Below are 6000 nucleotides of genomic sequence, written 5' to 3'. Positions count from 1 at the left end.
GGTATAGTAAGAGCTTGGGGGATGGCAGGAAACTAAAATTATAATTTATTTTTCTACCTGCTTGCCTCTATGACACTGTGGCCAACGTTGTGTTAGGCTCAGTGCATTCCAGAACAGAGCCCAGGCAGTGTGGGAGCAATAATGAAACATCAGAATATTTTCTGGGAGCAACTGCAACATCTGAGGGGGAGGCTTGGAGGCTCCCTTCAGCTATAGGTTATTGCACACATTTTTCAGGCAGCTGATAACAGGGAAAAGAACCGTGCTGAAAAATAGATAAACATTGATTTCCTTGGTTTACTCCAGGAGCACTGAGTCAGAAGAATGATTTCTTTCTTATAATTCAATTTTCTTTCTGTTGAAATCAATTATTGAATCAAAGGAAATCTGTGGTGATTATTAGGCTGAAATCCTCAGCCTTTGCTGAACTAGTCCAGTGTGTATTTTTATTTTCCGTTACTTGAAGACAGAAATAATGTGGAAAACTCAGTAAAATGCAGGATTTGAAGCAAGGCTGAATTTAACACGGTGCCCGCTGTTACTCCAGGTGAAATGAAGAATCAAGTTGTTCTCAGCTCTGAAGGACAGGAGCTCAAAGGAGAACACTTGGGATATCAGGAATGGATTTAAGAAAAGCAGGGTGGGGGCTGGGGAAGGACCTGAATGCCACATTTAGAGCAGAGAATTAGAAGTGTTAGAAGGGGATCAGAGATCGAATCCATTCTCCCTCTCCAAGGCAGGAACTGAGAGTCTCGAGCTATTCCTGGTAGACTGAAAGGGAAAAACAGAAGTTGGGGTAGAGAATGTGAAAGCGTGGCTGCTGGAGAAGGGCATTTGTGGAGTTTCCTCTTCTGCTGGAGGTGCCCTGGAGGGCAGAGGCAGAGCTTCGTGTGCCACCCCTGCTGCACCATCTCCTGCTTTTCATGAGCACATCTGTGACCTGCTCCTGCCCACACAGTCAAACAGAAATCCAGACTCTTTGTTCTCTCAAAGGTGGGGTTTTCTTGGCAGCTCCAGGGCTGAAAATGCTGGTACCAGGGAGATGGAAAAAACCCAAGACATTTAAGCTAAATTAAGAGCACACCTGGATTGAACCCTCTTGACTTGCAGCCCCTGCTATGGAGGGGCAGTAGGGAGGAAATAAATGCATACATTTTTGCATTTATTCTGTTTGTTTCAGTGCTTAAACCTTTCAGTGCTAATGAGACCAGTATGGACATAAATATATAGAATAAACATTTCTGTCTTTGAAAGTGATAAAACTCCAGCTCATTGAGCAGCAGAGCAGCCTGGCTGCAGGAGCAGCAGCAGCTGAAGGTGTGACTTTTGTTTCCCAATTCCACCTGTCCTTGGCTTTGTGTGTTGCCTGCTAAAGGAGCAATTTCCCACATTTGAATATCCTCCCACGCTTGAATGAAAATTCTGCCGTGTAGACCCTTCCCCTTCTGCTCTTGGATGCACCCAGTGAAGATTTCCAGCTCAGCCACCCAGGATTTGCAAACACTGCTGTTCCTTCCAGCCCTGATTGCATGGTATCCCCATGGCAGAGGCAATTGCCTAAGAGAAACAAACATTAAGAAAGCATTTAATGTATTGTTGCTTGTCCTCTGATAATAAATGCAACAGCTGGAAGCAAAGAGGGGAACTGTCACCTGGAACAGGCAGTTCCAAGCACCCAACATTTTGGGAGAGGGCCCAGGAACGTGCACAGTGCAATCTGAAATGGGCCCCAAGGGAAGGCTGGCTCAGGATTTTGGGAAGGCAAATTTGAACTGTTTTTCTTGAATATTATGATAAATATTACCATCAGATCACACCTGTATCACAAACTCACCCTGATCCTCTTTTATGGGATGGATTCATACTGAGAGCTCTAAATTCAGACATAATCTTGCAGTTATTTCGTTTTCTGAAAATTCTGGAAGCCCTTTTGCCATCTTCTTCTGAATAAAGAGCAAGGGGATGGCAAAGATCTCCCTCCAAGGATCTCCTGCTGGGTGGGACTGAGCAAATCTCAGCACTTCCAGCAAGGCTTGGTCCAGGTCTTAGGAAAAGCCAGGGACAAATGTCTGCAGTGACACAAAATCTTTGCAGCATTTAAGACCTGGAAACAGCCTTGGCAACCCCATTCCAGTATGGGGAGAAGCAAATACAACCACACCAAGTGGAGTTTTTGTATAGTGGAGTAAAATTCTAGATTTTTTTTTCTGCCAGACCCAGAACTTCTTGTGCCTCAGGGTTTTTTTTTCCCAATACAAGGTTATTTTACAAATCTCTGGAGGTGAAGGTGAGTACTAAAGAAAGAGAGGAGAATGAATTAAAGACATGAGCTTTGCTGGGTTCCATGCATAAATGATATTATTTAGTTGTAGTAGCAGATTTCTTTAAAATTATTTATTCTTTAAAATGAATTATTTCCTTAGTACATTAAATGAGAGAAGGAAGCTTCTGTACATGACTGGAAAGAAGATTTGGGGTGGCACATGATTGTGGAGACTGGGATTTGTCTCATTTTTATTCAGTCATCTAAAATTTCCATCCAGAGCCTGCAGAAGGAGCAGCACTGCCAGAGAACAAGGCAAACCCCAGCCTGAAACATCAATCCCTGCAGGAGATTAATGCCAGGCTCAGCTCCCCATCCTAGAATGAGTTTAATTGGATGCTTGGCTTTTGGACAGACTTAAGTTAAGGATTAGGAAATCAAGCCATGACATAAATGAACGTTTTTGCTTTGTAAATAGTCAAAGTGTTAAAGGAGAGGATCTAGAGGGAATCTAGAAATTAATTCAGAACCAGATGATGGCAGAAAAAAATAAATCTGAGTCTCTTTGGTGTAACTTAAACATCCTTTTTCCTGCATAAATGAATCCCTGTTAATTAGCCAGGACACCTTTCCAGTGTCTTGTGCCATTCTTTTTTCTGCAATGTTTAGATCACTGCTGTCCATTAACTCCTGAAATATCAGAGAATGTTAAGGAAAAAAAAAAAATATCACTTCTCTAAAAGGAAAAGAATGTTATGAAAACAAACTGCGGCTTTTTAGGACTTTTTGCAATTTCCTGAGGCTTTTTCTTGAACTGGGGAACATCAAGTCCTCCCTCTGCAGCAGTTCGTGGGAACAGAGGGCTGTGCACAGAGCCTGGCTCATCCATGACAGGGACAGGCAGATTTGTGCCACCATGGGCTCCAAAATGCCTCTGGAAGGAGCTGCTGCCTCCAAAGCACAGCCTGGAGTTTGGGAGGGTCCTGGCAGCCAGGGATTGGAAATGGCACCAATAAATCCAGCCTGGATTTTGGGAAGGTCCTGGCAGCCAGGGATTGGAAATGGCACCAATAAAACCCAGCCTGGATGTGCTGGGGGCTGGTTTATTTATTGCAGCATTGGAAGGGTGGCTTCCCTCCCCAAGGAGAGAATTCCATGAATTTCTACATGAGAAATGAGAAATGAGAGGCTTTGCTTTGGGGATTTCCCAGTTCTCCTTCTCAGGTGTCTGTGGGCTGCCAGTGCCAGGAAATCCCAGCACAAACCAGTGATGGACAGTGCTGCTGAGAGCCAAGCAGATGTTTTGGCCACCAAGCAGACGTTTTGGCCACCAAGCCACCACCCTTTTTTAGCCACAGCAGCATGGGGATCTGCACATCCTCCTGTCACACTGCCTGTAATCCATGGCTTGGGATGGCACGGGGGAGTTTTGCCTTGTAGGGGTAAAACTCCACATTTCTGGTTGCTGAGCCTTGCTCTGTGGATTCCAGGCATTTATCCCAACAGCTCAGGATCAGCTTGGATTAAAAACTTGGCTCCAGAATGCTCAAGTCTCGGATGGAATTTAGAATTTCTAGGTGCACTGTATTTTGTTGTCCCAGTCATTAAGCAAATGGCACCCAGAAAACCCCTCATGGAATGATCTCTCAGTATGGCAGCAAACTATTCCAAAAAAAGATTCCAAAAATAATTTTAAACCCATTTTTGCACCTGCAATAGTTTCAGCTTTCAGTGTTTCCCCAGCTTGTTTATAGGAATGTTACATTGCACAGCACATGTACTGCTTCCCCTTCACTCACAAGGTCAATTATTCTGTCAAAAAAGGAAATTAAATTAAATTAACATGGCACCATTTCAGACTTGACAAAAAAATACTTGTTATGTTGCTATTGGCTGGATACCCTAAGATGGTCAGTTAAACAAATCAGGGATTAATTAGCTATTTGAAAGTGAAATAACCTGTAATTATCTTGGTCCTTTCTTAAGAAGGAAAATAATAAAAGAAATTTTTCCTTCCTGGGTCCTCTGAGGCCTCACTTTTCCGTGATCCATGAGTTCTTAAAGATAATCATTTAATGGCTCAGGTTGTTTTATCTATTTCCTTAAATACTCCAGGGTAAATTTCCTTGCAGCTCTCTCACTTGAATGTATGTAACCCAGCTGAACACATTTAACCTATTCTCTTCCTCCTCTCTATACTCCAGCTTATTGCTAATTTTAATTGTTCTAAACATCTGGTGGGAGTTAACCTCTTGCTGTGAAGACTTAAGCAAAGAAGCTATTGAACAATTAATCTTTATTCTTCTGTTATTTCTTCTCTTCCCTTGGCAGTACTGGGATTTTTATCTTTTTGTTTGTTTTAAAGCACAGAATCTTTTCTCATCTCCTTTAGTGCCTCTTGCAAGCTGTCATTTTCTGCTTTAATATTGGAGCACCACTGGATATTTCCCACCCTGGGCCTGCACAAGCAGAAGGGAAATGTTTGATTTGAGAGCCAGGGTGGAAAAAGCTGCCCAACAAAGCTGCAGTGATGTGCCCCAGCCCAGAAACTGGGGTATGACATTGCTTACAGGAATTATCACCAGAGAAAGTAATTTTAATTTACTGAATAATAACAGCTACACTGACCTGAGGTGATTTAGGATCCCTGGATAACACTCAGGACCTGAGAAAGTAACACTCAAAACCACCAAGAAGGAAAAAAAAAAGAGAAAAGAAAAAGCTAAAACCCCAAAGAGTTGCTCTCCTCCAAGTGAGCACACAGCTGGGGAAAGAGAATTTTAAAGGGAAAATCCCAGTTTAGCTTTCTTGTTTGTAAAGTAAATGATTTTTTAGTGGTGATTTATAATGGATTTTTCCTTGGAAAAAAGGAAATTTGCTGGAGTCCTGGAGAAGAGGGGAATGGAGGATGAGGTTTGGTGTGCAACTTTGGGGTGACCTGAGGCTGGTCCCTCACCTGCAGCCCCCCTGCTCCAGCCCCCTGCACCAGTAAAATAATCCAAGTTGGCACTGATTGTTGTGAAGCACTTGGAGGAATTTGCTGGGATATCAATCCTGAGCTTCCCTTCTCCTGGGGCTGGGTCATTCCTGGTGCTGCAAACCCAGCACGGCCAGGCAGGACAAGGAGTTTCCTTTGGTGAAGGTGCAGTTGCCAGGCTGAGATGTTATCTTTGCAAAGCACATTTTAAGGACGTATTAAAAGGCCCAATAAAACATGCTGGCTTCTTAATCCATTGAGCAATTCCTCATTTCAGGCTGTGGCAGCAGCATTAAAACGCAGCTGGGGCAATTTCTGAGGGCATGAATGATGTGACAACATCCTTGTGCCCTGCAGTGCTCCAGGAGCTCTGTGTGTCTGAGCAGAGTGGGACAGGCTGGATTTTGAACCCAAAGTTCTCTGCCCTGCACCTATCCGAGTGAAATTTTTGCTCCTCTGGCTGTCAGGCAGGATGTACCCACTGCCTGTGATTTAAAACCCACCAGGCATGCCAAGAATATATATTAGCTTGCTCTTGGCAGCAGGAATTGTATTTGTGTAACAACAAGCTTTAAAAGCCTGTTAAGAAACATTGTCTGATCTGCAGCATGGGACTCGTTCGTTTTGTTGTTGTCATTTTACTGAAAGGGGGAAAAAATAATAAAATGCACACAAGACATTTCTCCAAAAATCTGGAGGGCACTTTGGAATGTCTTTTAAAAAATAAAAAAACAAAAAACAAAAACAAGCTACAAACACC

This window comes from Sturnus vulgaris, chromosome 11, assembly GCF_052056855.1.
Source record: "Sturnus vulgaris isolate bStuVul1 chromosome 11, bStuVul1.hap1, whole genome shotgun sequence".
Lineage (NCBI taxonomy): Eukaryota > Metazoa > Chordata > Aves > Passeriformes > Sturnidae > Sturnus > Sturnus vulgaris.
This window is presented reverse-complemented; position numbering follows the sequence as displayed.